Source organism: Balaenoptera physalus (genome assembly GCF_965194825.1).
Source record: "Balaenoptera physalus genome assembly, chromosome: 3".
Classification (NCBI taxonomy): Eukaryota; Metazoa; Chordata; class Mammalia; order Artiodactyla; family Balaenopteridae; genus Balaenoptera; species Balaenoptera physalus.
In genome coordinates this window covers 80,431,392-80,451,383 of record NC_138890.1, presented here as the reverse complement: position 1 = coordinate 80,451,383, position 19,992 = coordinate 80,431,392, and the positions used below count along the sequence as shown (strand labels likewise).

Below are 19,992 nucleotides of genomic sequence, written 5' to 3'. Positions count from 1 at the left end.
CTTACTGCTCAGAAAAGCAGAGGTCATGAATGTTTCATTGATACATCTCAGATGTTATCTTTTATGAATGAAGTGTTTCTATGCAACTTGATTGTGAAAATTATCTGCCTACGGGAATTCAGAGAAAAAAGAAAACTATTTTAAGTGGGTGTTTCCTGCATGAAAAAAGGACTGTGATGCTGCACTGTCAATTTCAAAACTGCAGTTTTTGAAAAACTCATGCCCACAACCACAGCAATGGAAATGCCATCAGTCATGTACTCTTCTTACACCATGAAACTTGGCCTGAAATTAATTTTTGGCTACATCTACATTTCTGATTAATTGTTTCAATGCAGAAAATGTACAATCATGACATTTAAAGAAATGAACATTGACGCATATTGCCTCAACTTAGAGAAACAAGTAAGAGCAAATTTCATCATGTTATAATATATATAACAAAACAGTGTTTGTGTGAATGATCAGTTAAAGGGTTTCCAAATGCATTTTACTTTTCCTTGATATGCATTCACAAACCCTGTTGACATTAATGAGAATTACTCAAGTGTATTGAGAAAGAGTAGGCCTTTTGTGTACACTCATACATTGAAGCCATAAATTTGCATACGTTTAAAGAAACCCATTTGATTGTTTTAGTGTGAAGTTGAGTTAAAATCACTGGCACACATTGCACGAGGTAGAGAGAAAAATATGGTTAACAGGGAGAAAAGGTTCAAGGCATTAAGTAGCTCAAGATACACTTCCGTAAATAGCGAGTTTTCCTTAACCACCCAGGACAGGAACTGGTTTCTTAATTATCTTTTCTTACTAAATGAGAATTACACTGTCACTGTGTGGAGAGAGGAAGGACCACACGATGGTCTCAGTGGCTCTTTCCTGGTTGTCTGGCAAGAAACTGCAGCAGGAGAGACTGCCCATGGACTCAACTTTCCACAAGGTCTCCAGGTGCTGGAAGCAAACTCCATCTGCAAAGCCCCTGTCTTGGTTCGCAAGACTATTCTCATGCTTACAAAGACCTCCTCTTTATGCCCATGCTATAAAGAAATGGAGTGTAACAAGAGCTGGATATATCCAACACATAGGCCCAAGTGCTCCTCTCCATAAGACGATGAGACCGTGTGAGCTTCAGGAATCCCTAACCCCTCTACCAGTGACCCCAGCTGGTATCATGGGACACTTGCCCAAGCCTTCCACCAACACCACCTGCCTCAGAATCTTTTTCCAGAGAATAGTTCATTTTTCTTGGTGAGTGTTTTACAAGTTCATTAGATGAAAGTTTGTCTGTAAACAGAGAGAACTTTCAGTAGAAAAAAAATTATACCTAACTTGGTTTTCTCCATCCTAGGAAATCAGAGGCTCTGTCGCCTACATATTTTTAATCAGGGCATAGGCTTCTACCAGAAGGAACAGTGAGAAAAGAAATTGGGGTGAGTGACAGCAAGCATAAAATTAAAAACTTACACATTTGCCGTTACATAGGATTTGCTTATTGCAGTTTTTAGCATCTTTGTGATGCAAATAGAAACAAAAAGATTGAATGCCAGGCAAGCTGTTGGAGAGAGTCTGGGGCAGACAACGTTATCTACAAATACTTTTGAGATAACTAAAATTACTTCAGATAAATATATCTGAACACTTTAGAATGAATATTTCCTGTCCCATATTCAGAATTAAGATGAAATACTAATCAGCCTTTCAGGTTTTCTACTTAATTACTCAAAAGCAAAACAAGCAGCTAATCTTTGATTAAGAATTCAACTGAGCAGGATTTGACACTGATGCTTGAGCCACATGTCTGAGGACACCAAAGCCACAGCTCTCATCTAAAGAAATTCAGTATATTCATTTATTTCAGTGTGTCCATTTGGACAAATGACTGATGATCCTTCAGCTGCCATTTTCAATCACAGCATTTCCCAGTACAGTATGATGGCAGCTTACATCTTTTGATAGAGTTTTCTACTAGGAGTACCTACCACAATTATGCAGTTCACAAGAAATGCAGAGGAAAGGTGTTGCTACATCCCAAGGCAGAGTGAAAGTCTGATGTAACTATGTGAAAACCTGCCAGTACTTCATGATTCATTATTTTACTAACTACAAAATGAAGTCTTAGGACCTAAATGGCCATATGATGTTTTATGCATTTGGATTCTCCCTTCCACACTACATACTGAAAACAGGAGAAAGTCTCTGCTGAAGGCATCTGTAGATTCAGTACTTTGAGGCTAATGATGGCTGCTTTGGGCTCCAATTGCTGTGGTGATACACAGTGATCCCCAACCCTCTCAGCCATCTATGACTATTCTACTATCGGCTTTAATTACGAGGAGGGAGAGGAATTACTATTAGGAAGGTATGTGCTAAGAAACCATTATTTCCTTTAGTTTTCAACATCTCAACATCTCATTATTTCATCTCATTATGATCTCTCAACATCTCATTATTTCCTTTAGTAACGCAATTTGCTGCAGTTGCCAGTTTCCCGAGACTGTAAGCAGAGAAACCTGGAAGATCATCATCACATCTGCGGGCATTTGTACCATGAAAAAGTTACTATGTAGCAAAGGGCTGAAGAATCTAAAGAAGTTGATAAAGCCAAGGGATTTCTGCCCACATACAGACAGATAATGGCAGTGCAGTTTATTTCATCTACTAACTGCATGTATTAGAACTAGAAAGATTGTGGCCTTGAAGAGTCAGACACAGCTGGGGAGACAAACTCACCCTGCTACTCATGGGTTAAATGACCTTGGGTTAACCAAAGATGCAGTTTTCTCACCTGTAAAATGTATGTAAGTGTATTTCTTTCATGAAGTTTTTTTTAAAAAATATGAGGGATAGGGATTCTGGCACTAGAGAAAGTGAAATAATTCTATGCAATAAGTAAACTCGGACCCATTGAAGGTAAGTGAGAGATTGTTTACGATGGAGCCAGAGCAAGATCCCAGATCCTATATGGGGTATAGTCCTCCCTGTAGTATACAGAGCTACCGCGTGCGTGCGTGCGTGTGTGTGTGCGTTTAATTCAGATGACCTGAGGCTGGTGCCACTTCTACTTAGCCAAGATGGTTAGCTCATCCCCAGCACCACTTCCTCCTTTCTCTGAATCTTTTGGATTCCCTTTTTCTCACAAGGAAACTTCAGATAGTCTTGGCTAGGAACACTGACACTTGATCCTGTTCTGAAACACGTATGCTTTTCTTTCTTGGACATCTCCACAAGTGGGAAACCCTCCTGTCTATGGTGTAATTACTAAGCATCGCCGTATTAACAATAAACAACATAAACAACTAATTTGGGTAATTTTGGTCAAGTCCCTTGGCTTCTGTAAGCCTTGGTTTCCTCATTCTTAGAACTCAGGGATTTTTTTTTTTATAAAATCCATCATTAGCTGGAAAAATTTAATATTAATATATCATATCAAAATTTTCACTACAGGTGCATCAAAGAACCACATATAAAAGGAAAAATATAAAACTTTTAAAATAAATCTAGGAGAATATTTTATAACCTTACACTTCAGGAGATCTTCTTAAATAACAGTAGATACTCATAAGCCAAAAAAGAAAATGTAGATATCTCTCCATGAAGAAAAATATATATGTAAGGCCATAGACCCCATAAGCAAAGTCAAAAGATAAATAAAAGATTAGAGGAAAACACTTTAAAAACCTACAATATCCCAAACAAACAAGCTCTAAAATGGATAAGCTACCCACTATAAAAATGGACAAATGCTATGAAAAGGTGTTTTACATATCATAAAATCCTAAAGAATCACAATCTCAGTAATAGTCAGAGAAATATGCAAATTATAAAAACAAGTACCAAACTTTTGTCCAATAATTTGACAAGATCTTTAAAGACACAGCATTCAGCCCTGGTAAAGGCATAGGAAAATATTTTCTCCCAGACACTGTTATTAAGCTTATAAATTATGACAAATTTTTGGAAAAAGTAATCTGGAAATATCTATTAAACTTTAAAATTGCCTACCCTTTGCCCCAAAAATCCTACTCTGGGAAAGTATCCAACTGAAATGAAAGTGCAAGTTCTTCAAGATAGGTAGATGGATGGATAGATGTATGGATAGACAGACAGACAGATATAGATTTATAGTAGCATTATAAATAATAGGAAAAAACTGGGGACAGTCTGAAGTACCCATTTATAAAGAAATATTTTGATTAATTAGGTCATATCCATTTTAAAAATTCTCTGAGCTCTTAAAGAGGATTAGACAGATTTGTATGTATCAACTGGGAAAAAAGATTACTATTGTTGAAAAACATACAAGTTTATATACATATTATTTGATCATGACACTGTTTTTAACTATATGCATAAATGTATTTTATATTTTTATAAGCAAAGAATATAATAATGGAAATTTGGGGATTTGTACAAGTCAGTCCCTAAGGAATTCCCTTTGAGAGGTAGGTTTAAAAGAACAAAATGAGAACATATCTGTTTACAGCAGGCATTCCTATATTGTTTGGATTTTTGCTACAAGTGTGTAAGACTTTGAAACAAATAATTTGTAAAAAACACACACATAGTGTAGTAAGGACTTGAGCAGATATATGTGCAGAAGGCTAATGGAGCACAGGAGGAGCGATCCACCTTTCTGGAGCAGTCAGGGAAGTTATCATACTGAAGGTAGCCTTTGAGCTGAATCCTGGGAAAACTTTAGGAATGTAACTTTCATTGGTTTATAATTTTGGAGCTATGGGATGCAGGCCTGACCCTCTCATTAACTCCTTTGATATTTTGATTTTACCTTCTAAATATCTCTCAAATATACCCCCTTCTGCAATCCAATAACTTTTAAGCCCATATATATATATATATATATATATATATATATATATATATGTACTCAAACTCACTCATAATAATCAAATTCAAATTAAAATGGTATATCACACATCCAATTCAGATTGGAAAAGTCTGATCATCAACATCAAAACGTCTGAAGGTAACAGTGTTTGGATAAGAGATGAGGAAAAAAAGGCAATCATATCCTGTGGGTGGGAGCATAAATTGATACAAACTCTATGGAGGGCTGTTTGGCAAAATCTGGGGAATTTAAGATTTGATACTACATTCAATTTCTAGGAATGTATCCCACAAATATACTTACATAGGTATACAAATGCACATGGTCAAAAATATTTATGGCAGAACTCTTTGTATTAGCAAAGGGTTAGAAATAATGTAAATATCTATCCTTGTGAATAAGTAAATTACATCTGTAACAGAATACTATCTAATCTAAAAAAGAAGAGGAAGGCAGAATTATCTACTGATGTACTACATAAAAAACAAAGTAGAGTGTATTAGTCTAATTTTAAAATATATATATGTATATCTATACTTATCTAAGTACATATACAAATACCTACATATAAACATGTATACAGAAACATTTGTATAAACATAGACTCTCTCCCTGAATAGATTTATAACAACCTATTTACTGCTTAAAGAACTTCAGTAGCTTCTCACTACTTCCGAGGAAAAAAAAAGTAAATTCTCTACCACATTTGCATGTTCTCTCATGTCTTGCTAACTGGTAAATATCAAATTAAGACACTACTCAGCAATCATCTTTAAAGAATTTCAGATATATTCAATACATTGGAATATAGACACACCAATCTCCCGCAGACCTCTGCTTCCCATACAGATTTTCTCTCTCCACCGCTCTTCTGTTCTTTATTCACCCACCCTCTATCATGTCTACTTCTGATGACTAGACTTCTGAAAGATTGGTTTATAAACCAATAAACCATATAAAACTGCATCTTCATTAAACAACCCACAATCACTATCATAATGTCTATTTTATTTTCTTACTGCTATGTATAACTATCTGAAATTAATGTGTTTAATATCTTCACTGGCCACTAGAATGCATGTTTCATAAGGGCAAGGACCATATCTGGATTAGTGTATCCCCATTGCTTAGAATAGTGTCTAGCAGATGGTAGATGTTTCTTCTATCTTTACTGAATGAATAAATAGGAATAGACCAAAATTTTTAAAAGAACTACATAAAATAATTTGAGCAATGGAAAGAACAGGAGCAGGAAAAAATGAACGCTAGAATGAGGTTTTTAGTGGGTGATGAAATAAAATTCATAGTTTATGGCAAAACAAGAAAAATTTAAAGTTCTTCTTTGCCCATTTGGGACTCCTCCCTTCCCTTTAGTGTATATTGTGCATCTGCACTAACCAGGTCTCCTTAGGAGATAACCTTCCTTCCACGATGACCCATGACCCACCACTTACTTTGTGTGGATCTGGATTGTGGAAACTGTCAATAATGTACAGCCCTCTGTTTCAAAAACTTATATAACTGTGTTTTTACCTCTAAGGGGCAGAACGGTTCTCACAGCTTTATGAGAGGCAGTTCCCAGGTTATAATCCTCAGTTTGGCTCTAATAAAATTTTCCATTTTGTTCTTAGATCGACTGATTAATTTTGCATCTACATGGGTGATGTTTTGCCCACCAAGATTCCCTTTACCAGGCCAGCACACCCATCCCTCAGCTGCTATAAATGTTGGTCGCTCACAGCTCACAGCTGCCTCTTATCCAGGGTTTCACCCTGACTAAATGGGAGCCACCTCACCCCACAAGCTACTTCACTCACCCCAGGGCAGCCCACAGCCAGCCTCTGGCCTTTTTGCTCCCCCAAAGGATCTGGCTAAAGCTAGAATCCAAAGGAAACTACATATGTGTTTAGCTCCTTGCCATGCCCTTTCCTAACTTGTCTCACTCTTTTTCTTTTGAGGGCTCTGAGAGTCCCGAGAATAAAGGAATGGGAAATTTCGGAAAGGGTTATTTGAGAAGATGCACTTGAGAAACAAACTGCAGATTCCCCTGAACCCTCTGTTCATGCAGAAGTGAACTAGCTTTCACCTGTTGTTAGAAGGTAAAGTCCTCTCCCCTCAACCCCACCCTTGCTTGAAGACGATGTAAATACCTCAAATGAAGCAAGGTTGTTCCTAAGACAAGGCTTGCCCTCTGCAGGATTTGTCCCTCCTTCCCCCTGGCCATCAGACCATAAATAGGGTAAAGTCACAGCATGGCCCAAATCAGAAATGCTGGGCATACCAAAGAAGGAGAGGATTACAGGTTGAAAGATCTGTAGGACCTAACCTGTATCTAGCAACAGGAACCAGGAGAGTATCCCCAGGAGTGAACCTTGAGGATGCTAGATCAAGAGTGAAGTACTATAAAAGCTGGGTAAGAGAGTTTATCAATTAGGGATTCTCTTCCATGACACTGCCATTAACATACCGCCCTCTCAGTTTCTTACTGGGCCATTTTCCCCCTTTCATCTACCTATTTCTCCTAAGGGAATCATCCTGATCAAATGAATAAATGAATGAGTGGCCTACAGCCCCTATCAATGGTGGTTCAATGGAGACTACCTAGAGCCACTGAACATGGGGAAGAATGCTCCCTCAGGAAATATCCTTATAGAGAGAGTGACACAAATTAAATAGTCCTTGATAAACCTATTTAGAAACAGAATCCTTTCCTACACAGCAAACCCATTCAAAATCTACCTCAGTTGTCACCTTTTCATGGTCCTTATTCTCAACCCCTGAAGAATAACTGTTCTTTCATTTGATTTCCCACAGCATTTTATTCTAACCTATATTATACCACTTGAAACACATTATATAGTTATAGATGATGTCGAATCACCTTTATATTCCCAGCATTTAACATGGCATGTAGAAAGTGTCATATACCTTCTTATTAAATTGAAATAATATATGCCCTCATGTTATCAATAATAACAAAGTTAACATGTGTCAAGAATTAATAGGTAGGTTTCGTTGTTGTTTTGTTAGATATCTCCCCCACCCCCAACCTGTTTTTTTTGCATTGATACTTTATTAGAGTTACATGAGTTTTTAATTCATGACCCTATAATGTATTAACTGGTAGAGTTTGACCAACCATGCTGGCAGCCCTTTCTAAAGCAAGAAAAAAGAAATTATTTTACCTATTTTTTGGAATTTATTTGAAAAATTTCAAGCATTAGCAAAAGTAAAGAGAAAACTATAATGACTGCCCCTCTTCAACAATTACCAACTTCTGGCCAGTCTTGTTTCACATATTTTCCCAATTACCCCCCTACATAGTTATTTTGAAGCAAATTACAGACGTCATATTATGTCACCCATAAATACTTCTGTACATACCTCTAAATATTAAGGACTATTTTTAAAAAAACTGTTAAAAAACAGAATTCAACTTAGTAAATTTTAAAGATCATATTGGCTTTATTCAGTAAAACATGAATCAGGCAGAATTTAATTTAGCATATAGAAAGGAGTTCCCAGGAACTGTATAAAATGAAACACTTTTATGGGCAGAAAGGAGCAGGAACAAGGACGTTACACTACGCATAAAAGCAGATTGGTTATGGCAAGATTACTTTCCTTTAGGGGATGACGGGGTCTATCAGGCCAATTACCTAATTAGAGCTGATGAGGTGATTCCCGAACTATGACTCCATTTCTGAGAGAGCCAAAACTATAATTAAGCGTCAGTTTGGTGACATAGGATTTAGAACGAGCAAATCCATTTGGGGCATGTTGTCTTGTTTTTAACAAAACATAACCACAATACCATTATCACTTCTAAAAAACATATCTCAATTCATTCTTAATATTATTAAACATTCAGTCAGTGTCCAATCTTGGGGGGGGTACTTTTGAACATTTCAGTTACGTAATGGAGAGAAGAAGGTAAATGTCTGTTCATTTTGTACAAACTAGAGTGAGAATATTCATTGTAGCCAAGGACATAGCTTATTGAATTCAAATAATACTGCAGTGGAATTATTCACAGTAAGAAGTTAATATATCACTTTCACTATCACATCAGAAAGAGAGAAGCAAGAGTAGAAGTGAATGTTCGAGGTTCTTCTCAGCTGGGATTTCCAGGGAGTCCCAGAGAGGTGCTATTCTAACTTCCCCCTCCACTGATGACCACAGGCAAGGGCTGATTATAATACAGGAATGTGGTAGTTACATATTTGTGCTAAACACCCAATTTCACCTCTTTATTACGTAATTACTGATTACTGGAAACTAAAGCTACTAAAGAAATGCTAAGATTCTCTTCCCCACAGGAGTACAGTAACAACTCTGAATTATGCAGTATTTTAGAAAATGGATTAAAAAATATCTTATTTGCAATTTAAATACTCAACAGTCCTCACATTTCTATTGCATGATGGAGTAACAACCATCTTTACAATGAGCATGCCATAAAAGAAGGAATTAACACAAATGTCTTACCTCCTCGGATTCTTCCTCGTGACGTGCTTTGGAGCTGAGAATGCTGAATCTATTACTCCCCTACCCAAAGTAATATTTTAAGAAAGGGAAAGCCATTCAATTAACCGTGATTAACTATAACCTTCCCTAATAACAAACAGAGTTATCTGAATATTCTACTCTTCAGCCTTTTGTCTTGACATCAGATGGACACAGCTTAAAACACAGGTAGGAATAATGGCTTTCCAAGTGAGAAAATTAGTTAAACAAGTAGAAATAAAAATAATATCTGGTGGTGGTGGGAAAAGAGAGCCAGAACTGCAATCTCTTCTGTTCTTTGCTACTTACCAGTTTTGTGATTCAACGAAGTCTCTTCTCTGGATCTGATTCCTTGCCTGTAAAACAATTGTAGGCAATGAATTAGGTCATTTGTAAGGACTATTTCAATTAAGGAGTTTTAGTTAGATTTTGACTCTATTATCCATAATTCTTTACTTCTCATTTTCTTTCTCAATATCAAAAGATACTCCATTAGAAAAGCTGTTAGAATATCATCTTAAACCATACTCAGGACTCGCCAAAAAAGGAGGATCAGGTTGCCTCATCCATTGGACTAGAAACTTCATCTATTCTTCTAATTTGCACATTTGAATAACATTGTTTCATAAAGAATCTTGTTTCTTGTCACTTGTCAAATGATACACAGTACGAAGACTCATTAATATAAGTTCTAGGTGGGCAGCAGAAAAAAAATAATTATTAATGCCAACCCTTTTAAATTGATCACTGTACTAGTTCATCTCAGAGAGCAAACTGACTTACTAAGGGTGCATAGATTCCCAACTACAGAGAACACTTTTCCAGATTAAACTTTTCTTCTGCATAATGGTTTTTCTTTGTTATTTTTGCTGATATATTTTTCATATGGAAAAGATATTTTAACAAGAAAAAGTACAACCCATCCCACAAATATGAGTCATTGAATAAAACACAACAACACTGACTTTGAATTATGATCACAAAGCAAATAAAACAGTGCATGGGCTTAAAGGAAAGTTTATACCTGCTTAAGTGGGAAGAAAGGGAAAAAGCAGGGAAGGAGAAAATCTTCACAGAGAAAACCATGCTTGAGATCAGTCTTGGCAAATGAATAAAAAAGCAAAACTTAAAGATAGTTCAAGGAAAGGAGTGAGCACAGGGAAGAAATGATGGAAGAGAGAAAAGTAGAGATATCGTGCTAGATATTTTCAATAGACACTTGCTTAATATTCACAGCAATCTAGGTATGATTATTATAATTTTGTAGATGTAGAAACTGAGGTTCAGAGAGATTAATTAACTTGCCCAAGGTTACACACCTAATAAATAGCAGAGTCAGCCTTCAAGCCTAGTTTAAATAACTTCAGAGCCACATTATACTGGGATATTCATTTATTCAAAAAACCATTTATTGAGCACTCACTGTGTATCAAAGAACATATTAAAATCAGTGATACAAAGGGGTCTAAGATATAGTCTCTGCTTGTAAGGAGCCTGTTGGGCTCTTGGACTGAGCTGGGAAACAGTGAGCTGCCAAGTTGATCTGCAGTAATCTCTCCAGCCTCTTGATTTCTGCTCTCCTCAGTACTCCATAGGGTACCCTGAGTTCATTCTCACTGGGACCAAACTGCGGGTCCCTGTTCTCCACTAATCTGGTTTGAGACAAGGATTTTGCTGGTGCAAGTAGGAGCCAGCAGAGGGCTGCTTGGAAAAACAGCTAAGAGATGCTTCTGTCTTGAAGGAGTTGCCACCGTCGCTAGAGAAAAGTCCAGACTCAGCTGTCTTGCTCCCCCAGGTTCCTTCATAGACCCTAGACACCTTGAATATATACTCAGGAGCAGAAATACCCCATTCTGTTTCCCTTTCATGGAGCAAAAGTGCCCAGGAAAAGGATGAATCCCCCTCTCTCCCTTGCCTGGTGAAGATCTAGGAGGCCAAAGTAAAGTAATAGCTCCTCATAGCTTTCTTCTCTTTGACATTCTCTTTGTCCGTAACAATGCATTTCTCCCCACTCCTTATTTTCATGCTTCTTGATGTGCTAACAGATAAAGCAAACCACCCTCCTTCTTAAGAATGCTAAACTAGAAACACCACTGTGTTTCCTAGTCTTGCAAAGCTTACTCACCTCCTCCCATCTCAAAGCACATTGAGTCTAGTGTGTGCCCAATCGCTATATGTCTTGAGCATTTCTCAGGACCTAATAGAACAAGGCTTGTCTATAGGCTTTGAGCACTGAGCAGAAGGGATGTCCAGATCTCAGGGGCTAGTGATATAATATGGAGGCACTTCCCATTCTAGATGACCATTAATAAGGATAATTTCTGCAGAACACTGCCCTGCAGTGCAATTATCAACCGGATAGAAAACCTAATTGTCCCTTATCATCTTTAACTGGATTTGGAGAAAAGAAATGCCTCAGCCAGAGACTACGAAAAGACTGCATAAACTATTTAATAAAAGATATATACACACACATTTTTAATCTGTTTGGCAAATACCTTACTATCATGCTTTTATCTTCCGTTTTTTAGGAAAATGGGAGAGACCTTCAATATTGCTCTTAGGATACGATTGTGAATGTGACGGGGGGGAGTGAGAATAGAGGTGGTCTACAGCCTAAAACTAGAATTCATTTAAATTTTCCTTTTCATTCCTTAGATGAAGCTTAGGTCACTTCAAAAAAAATTCTATATATACCTGTTTCTTCCTGATTGATTTATTAATATATATTGGAAGAGCTTGATACATTTTGATTGCTAGAGGTGCACTACTAACCTATGAAAAATCAAAGTCAAAATCACCTTAGCAACTGCTTAAAAATGTCCTGAAGTTTATTAGCTGTAAATATTGCAAAGCTGTGTTTATTTGGTTTCTAACTTTTAATATATCCCAAAAGACAAATTAAGAGCTATTAAACCCTGACTTATTTTTAATCTCTCTCAGAAGTCCATTCTATAATCAAAATAAAATGGGACCCAACAGTTCAAAGACATAAGTTTGCTTTACCTCAAACAAAGATAGCTAAAATATTAGAAATGAGGAAGAAGTAAGAATTTTCTGGAAAGGCTTAATATTTTCTTAACAGCCAGCACACTTGCTTTGCAAAACCTTTCAACTGAACAATGGTTTGTAGTATCCTCAGCCTTCAGTTTTCTTTCAAATCCTCTTTTGTAGGCATTTCCTAGCTCTCTCAACACTGCTTGACAGTTTTGTTGTTTCAGGCTGATTTTCTGCAATTTTACTTCTCTGCTGTCTGGATGATTTTATTATTTGCCATATTATCTCTTTCAGATTGGGGGTTTTATTCTGGTTTTGGCTTGCTGGGATTTTGGCAGGCTATTGCTATAAAATACAAGAGCTTTGGAAGCTATGCAGATGGCAAATGTAGTGTTTGTGTGCTCTCATTCATGATGGGCTTCCGTCTTTCTATAATAGGTGGGAAAACTGCCAACTCTAATTTCCTGTGCCCACTTCTGACATATTTAAGCAAAAATGCAGTAGTGACTCGCAGAGCTGAAGGCTTTTTAGTTTGGGTAGGCTCTGGTGCTTGGAATCTAAAAGAAAAAGTTTCTGTTGATATTTAGCATTAATCTTCTTACATTTGTTTTCTATTTCAGTACGTATTTGATGAGTCCATTTACCTTTGAAGTTAACATCTTCTTCCTTTTAGAAGAGTTAAATGATTACCTAATATTTTCTTTTGGTTTTTACTGTTTGTTTTTCCCTAAGCCAGTACACAGAACAATTACATTTGTTTTCCAAAGACCATCTTGCCAAGTATTACCATTAAAATAATAAGACCGACTCTCTCAATTGAAGTTTAATGACCTTGTTTCCAGAAATGGCACCTTGAAGAAAAGCATTCATTTTGGTATGTAGATTCAAAAGCATAAACTTATATAAAATATTCCTTTTCAGAAAAGGGTGAACAATTTTGCCACACCATGGATCAGATATTTAGGACCCGCTAGTAAACCCAGGGTGTTCAAAGTACAATCTCATAGCAATAGTGAAATACTGTTTGGAATTCTTAAGGAAAGGGCATATTTTTGCCATGTCACTACTGCAGTGTGAGAACTGGAAATAATAAAGTTCTGCCAATGCCTCAGTTTCCCTTGACTATGGCTTTTTTCTCCTGCAGGAAGATGCATTGGGGAAAACATAATTGTAATTAAGTTCTGTTCAATCTGAAAGTCCAGCACAAAAATATATAAGCACTCAGCATAAGAAAACAGAACTTCACAAATATAACTTCATATTCTCTGGAATACTACATAGTGTTTATTGATTTATGGACTCTACTATAAAAAGGCACACAACTTTGCTCCTGGTCACACATAAATAATATGACAAATAAGCAACTGGTCTGATTCTAATTATGCCCTCACTTAATAGGAATCTAAATTCAGTGGGAATTCTGCATGAATAATTAATGGAATCTTAACCATGGAACACAAAAACAAGGAATCCAGACATCCTGGGAGACTTCCAATACCTCACCCAGAACTTGGGCAATACAATTCTCCATCACGAGGACTCTCTTTCTAGCAAGACATTTGCTTTCCTGGTCTTGTCTACAAAATGGTAACAGTGCTCTCCCCCCTGTTTATATGTCAAACAAAAAAACACCTCCACCTACTCCCAGATGCCCCATGGATGGCAAGGTACCACTCCCATTTGAGAACCACTGTACACAACGCTGCCTTGGAGAGTCTTCTAACCTAGGACACCAAAGTGACAAAGACAGTTCTGTTACACATTAAGTAAAGGAGCCCAACCACAAGGCCTGCACAAGCTTCAGAGAGATTGTTTTTCTTTTTTATGAATTGACATTTTGCATTATTAAATATTCAATTTATTTAACTAGATCAAAATAATACAGAGGATTATGCAGATACAAATATAAGGTAAAGAAAATAAAACTAAATACGAATTTTTGCTCAGGTTCTGATGCATTTTAAGGAGTAGATACTTGTATTTAATTGCACGTGCAGTGAAATTGAAACAAGGAGATGGCAATACAAGGGCTAAAGGTTACCTTGAATATTTTTCAATAGAAACTTACCATGACAGGCATCCATTGACTTCATATCAATCAATGTGAATATTTCAAGTTAGAAAGTTTAGCTCACTTGTCAATATAACTAAGGAAGTGTGGCTATAGTAACATGTTTTATTAAATGCTTTACTTAAAATAATATTTTATTGTAAAACATTCCTAAAATACACAAAAATATACATGAAGAAGGGAAAATACATTCCATGTTCTTGAATAGAAAAACACAACATTATGAAGATTGTAATTTTCTCTAAAGTACTTTATAAATTTAATACAACCTCAATAAAGATACCATAAGAATTGTTTCCAAAGTTATACAAGTTCATTTTAAAGTCTGTATGTAAAAATAACCAAATAATAGCCAGAGAAATCCTAAGAAGTGGGGGAAGGGTACTTCTTCCAGATATTGAAACACATTATAAAGCTGATATAATTAAACTATATGGTATTGGCACATGAATGACCAGACATATTAGGAGAATGGAACAGAAAGTCCAAAATTGAATCCTAGTCCATAGCGAAGCTTAAAATAAACACAGCATCTCAAATAGCTTAGAAAATTGTACAGTCACATGGAATAGTATATATTTGGGTCATTCCTCACATCATGATAAATTTCAAATGCATCAGAGATTGAAATGTAAAAAAAAAATAACCATACATGTGCTAGAATAAAATGGGTAACTTTCTTTATAATCCAGACTGGAGAACACTTTCCTAATTATGATCAATGTCTAGAATCAATATAGAGATGTGACTAGTAAATTTCTGTAAATTTAAAAAATAATGTCTGCATAGCAAACACACACACACACACACACACACACACACACACACCATAAGAATAAAAAGACAAACTGTGATTAGAAAATAAAATATCAATAACATATCATAGATAAAAGTTTAATACCCTAGGAAATACAAGGAACATTAAACATTTGAAAAGAATAAAGACCAAAAACTCCCTTGAGAATATGTTAAAAAAAAAAGAATGAAAGAATAAAGATGCTTATCCTCATTCAATTAAAAAATGCAAATTAAACTTATTCTCAGATATGATTTCTCACCAATTCAATTGGCAAACATCTAAAATTTTGACAATATTCTCTGTGGTTGTCCTGCAGGGAATCAGGCACTCTCATACACTGCTGGTGGGAATGCAAAATGATATAACCCAAGGGAATTTGACGTCTAGCAAAATTATGTATACAATTACCCTTATCTCAGCAATCCCACCACTAGGAAGTTTCTTAAAAATACACTGACAGTAGTACAAACTGTCATATACAAAGATTATTCATTGTAACAGTATTTGTAATAAGCAAATACTGGGGGAAAATTGTCCATAATTAGGAGACTGCTTGAATAAAACACTAACAGAGTACTCCATAGCTAGAAAAATGAATGAGGACAACCTCGCTCTACTGTTATACAGTGATCACCAAGACAAGTTGTTGGGTGGGGGTGGGGTTGGAAGAGTGAGTGAGTGAGTGTGTGTGTGTGTGTGTGTGTGTGTAGGTACAAACACACCCACATGTGTGGGTATTGAGTCAATGCACACATATATACACATACATATATACTCTATATACTGTGTGTGCATACATACATATTATTTAAAAAAACAGAAAGATATACCAAAACTACCAAAAATTGTTACATATAAGAGGAGCAAGGATAAGAATGAAAGTTGTACTTCTATTTTGAGTTTTTACTTGGGAGCATTGTAAATGTTTTACACAACTAATAAAACTTAAGTTAAACAACAAAAAAGCATCCTTGTATTTTGAAAACAAATTGAAGCAAATGAATTTACCTGTATGTTAGGTTGGTGGAACAACCATACAAAGAAATGATACTGAGAGATTAAAAATAAAATGTTTTCATTATACAGTCCTTGTGGGTTATATCCTAAGGACACAAAGAATGAGAAAGAAATCTTAAATTGTACTCAGTGGTCTTATTATTAGTAGAAATGCTGGCATGTTATTTTGAAACTATTATGAGCATATTGTAGGATAAAAGAACCAAGTAATTATGCCACTAGGAACCAAGATTTTCAAACTAAAAGGAGGAGATATGAATATAAAAATCAAAGTTAAGTAACCTAATATCTGAAATTTGAATTACCACTATTTCTATGAACTCATGAAATATTTTCTCTATACAGTAGTCCCGCCTTATCCATGGAGGATATGTTTCCAAGACTGCCCAGTGGAAGCCTGAAACCATGGATAGTACCAAACCCTATACATACTACATTTTTTCCTATACTAATGAATGAAATGAATAGTGTATACAGTACAGCATGGGTACCCAAGACAAAGGGATGATTCACATTCCAGGTGGGAGGGAGCAGGACAGCGTAAGATTTCATTATATAATTTAGAATGCCACGTCATTTAAAACTTATGAATTGTTTATTTCTGGAATTTTCCATTTAATATGTTCAGACCATGGTTGTCTATGGGTAACTGAAACCATAAAAAGTGAAACTGCAGATAAGGGGGGACTACTGTATAAAGAAGTTTGGGTGTCAAGTCCTGTCCACTGAACAGGACTAAAAAAAAAAAAATGGTAATTTAGAAACAATGGGCAAACTTAGAGTCCTCATTTTCAAATCAAACTGTCATTTCCTACTAAAAGAACTAAGGTTATTTGGTAAAAATGGGTGATTCCAGGTCTGGGAATATCCAAAATGAGGTTGGGACATCTTGTGGCAAAGAACAAGAAAGACTGTAAAGATTGCTGGAGACTGGAGACATAAAAAAAGATACAAGAGCCAACAAGCTCCTATTGGTCCAAAATTGGGAAATTTGAGCACCAGAAAGAAAAATGTCTGAAACTGATTAGAGCACATCAAATATTTTTTTTAAAATCTCTAGTCAACTTTAAAGATGTTAAAATATGAACTCATTACACTGCAAATTGATAAAGACATGTAATCAAATCTTTATTCTGCATACTTGTGAAAACTGTATTTTGAGGTAACAATATTATATGAAGGAAAGTTATTCTCTACAGAGGAATTTTAGTGATAAATGCAGAAGAAATGATAAAATTTAAATCACCATACTGTAACCTCTAAAGAAGAAAAGGATCTTGGTAGTGATTATTAATGGGTAATCATTAGGTGAAAGGCTGATGAGGAACTTATAATACACTTATGGGGCTGAGAGCACTAACCCTTCTTAGCATCACTAATAGTGGGGCTTCCTCTCAGTGTGATGCACCAGAAAGTTCACAGCACTTCCTAGAGTACCATCTGAAGTTCTTTAGCTAAAAGAAAAAAAAAAAGGGAGAGAGAACCTAATCAAATTAATACTTTAGATTGACCTTTTCTTTTTTTTTTTTTTGACTAGGAATTGAGCCCACACCCTCAGCAGTGAAAGCATGGTGGAGTCCTAACCACTGGACTGCCAGGGAATTCCCTAGATTGACCCTTTACAGGAAATACAGGGAATGAATGAAAAAGATAAACTAGTAAATGATGTCACAAAGGAACAGGCAGCCAAATCCAGAATGTAAAAAATTCTTCCAAATCTAGTTCATTTTTCAACAAATCAATGGCAAGGAGAAAAAAAGGAGAGGAGAAACTGCCATAGAGAATAAAAAATTATAAACACTGAGGAAGTGTAATGTATGTACTTTGTTTCAATTTTGACTTAAACAAATAGTAAAAAGATGTTTTAAGTAATTAGGCAAATTAAACATGGGCTAGTTATTAGATATTAATATTATTAGTTACGATAATCGCAATATATTTATGAAAAAATGATTACCCATTAGTAATAATATTCTAAAGAATTTATGGTATCTGGAATTTGTTTTTAAATAATTTAGAAAAAAATTGGGAAGGTAGATGAAACAACATTGCAAAACACTGATAACTGTTGAGGCTGGAGGATGTGTACATGGTACTTTATTATGCTATTTTCTACTTTTCTTTGAAAATTACAATAAACATTTATAAAAGTCTATTGACTCTGGCAATTTCTATCTTATGTAACTACTAGTTACTACTCCCCTTGTGCAAGCACTGCAGGAACGATCCTCCAGCATGAGACTCAGATTACATAAATTTCTACTGTTTGTTTTTAAAAACTGGTATTTATTCTTTGATCAGGCCTGGTGCATTTGCCGGCAGAGTTTTCAATAAGTTCTACGTCTTAGGCTTTCTTAATCCATTAAGTAATATTATATAGGAATTTTCTGTATTATCTTTGCAGTGAAACATGAAACAAAATCTGTGAAGGGTCCCCCGTTTTTATTCGATATTTTATCTGAGCGATTCCCAACCTGCAGCTCCTGAACCTCTGGCAGACCAGACCACAGGGAAAACCATGAGACCATGAAACAAACATTGTGTGTAGCCTAAATACTATTTACACATAAAAGTATTAGTATACATAAAGTTCATTGAAATACCTCTATGATTGATAAAATTAAAAATTTCAATTAATGAATACTTAAATTATGACTCCTTTTATGTAGATTGTAGGTTTTTTTTTTATACTAACAAACAATGCCCTAATTCTTGACAATACTGAGGATGTCTGACTACTTGGTTCTGATATTACATAGTGTTTAATTGTCATGCATTTTAGGAACAGCAGCAATTTTTTGTCTTTGAGGAGAATAATTTCCAAAGGGTCCTTATTAAAAAGATTCCTTGAGGATTCATCATAAGTGGTCCCTCATTCTCCCTATGTCTAACTCCTCCCTATAAACTGTCAATAGGTTGAGAAACCCTGCTCCAGTCTATATAAGTAGAATATCCTATGAGCGGGGCCCCCTGGAGTTATCCAACATAATCACTGAACACTGGAACTTTTGTCCCTATGGCTACAGAATGCAAAAATACTATCCTTTTTATACCACATATAAATGTGGTATATGTGCCCTCTTATGGCATAAACTGAATCTCTACTGGATTTTACCTAAATCTGACCTCCAGGGTAAGTGACTTATAGGATGTCAGAGGAACAGGACTGAGAGAAGAAAATGTGCTGGAGCCAAGTGACTCCACGTGCTGGTGATCGGCTGCATATTTATGATGGTTGAGTATTATTTATACTATATGAAACCCTGATTCGCTTTTCTAGATGCTTAACTGTTTTGTAAATGTCAACGGTGAATTGTTTATACTGTTCTTAAGAACACGGTAACTTCAATTTGAGATTTTTCTTTTCCTTTGATACTCTCTTCCAAATGTTTTCCCTTTCTTAAAATGAGACTTGTCAGGTGTGGTTATGAGTGTGTGAAGGCATAATGCTTTACCAAATAAAATGCTGGATTCTTGTTCTTGGTCCTTCATTTTTATGAAATATTAAATCAAGTACCATGGGTGGGTGATACGTGTATATGAAGGGAGGATGTATACGAGCTTCACTGTGGAGCTTCCTCTCTCCAAAGGCCAAGATAACGTTGGAGAAATCCTGGGTCTAAAACCTTACATGCCAATGGCACCACTGCAATCAGAATGAAATGCAGAAAAACATTTAAGTTAAAGAGATAGGGACTTCCCTCGCGGTCCAGTGGTTAAGACTCTGCACTTCCAATGCAGGGGGCGTGAGTTCGA

The 19,992-nt window shown here is 35.8% G+C and overlaps 1 long non-coding RNA gene across 1 annotated transcript in view; it reads right to left on the bottom strand.

Moving 5' to 3' along the window:
• The window catches only part of LOC309657875, a 488,969-nt gene that overhangs the window by 339,446 nt on the left and 129,531 nt on the right, over positions 1–19,992 (bottom strand). The window contains exon 2 of the long non-coding RNA XR_014261942.1: positions 9,662–9,708. This is a non-coding gene — a long non-coding RNA (uncharacterized lncRNA). The remainder of the gene's footprint in view (positions 1–9,661; positions 9,709–19,992) is intronic.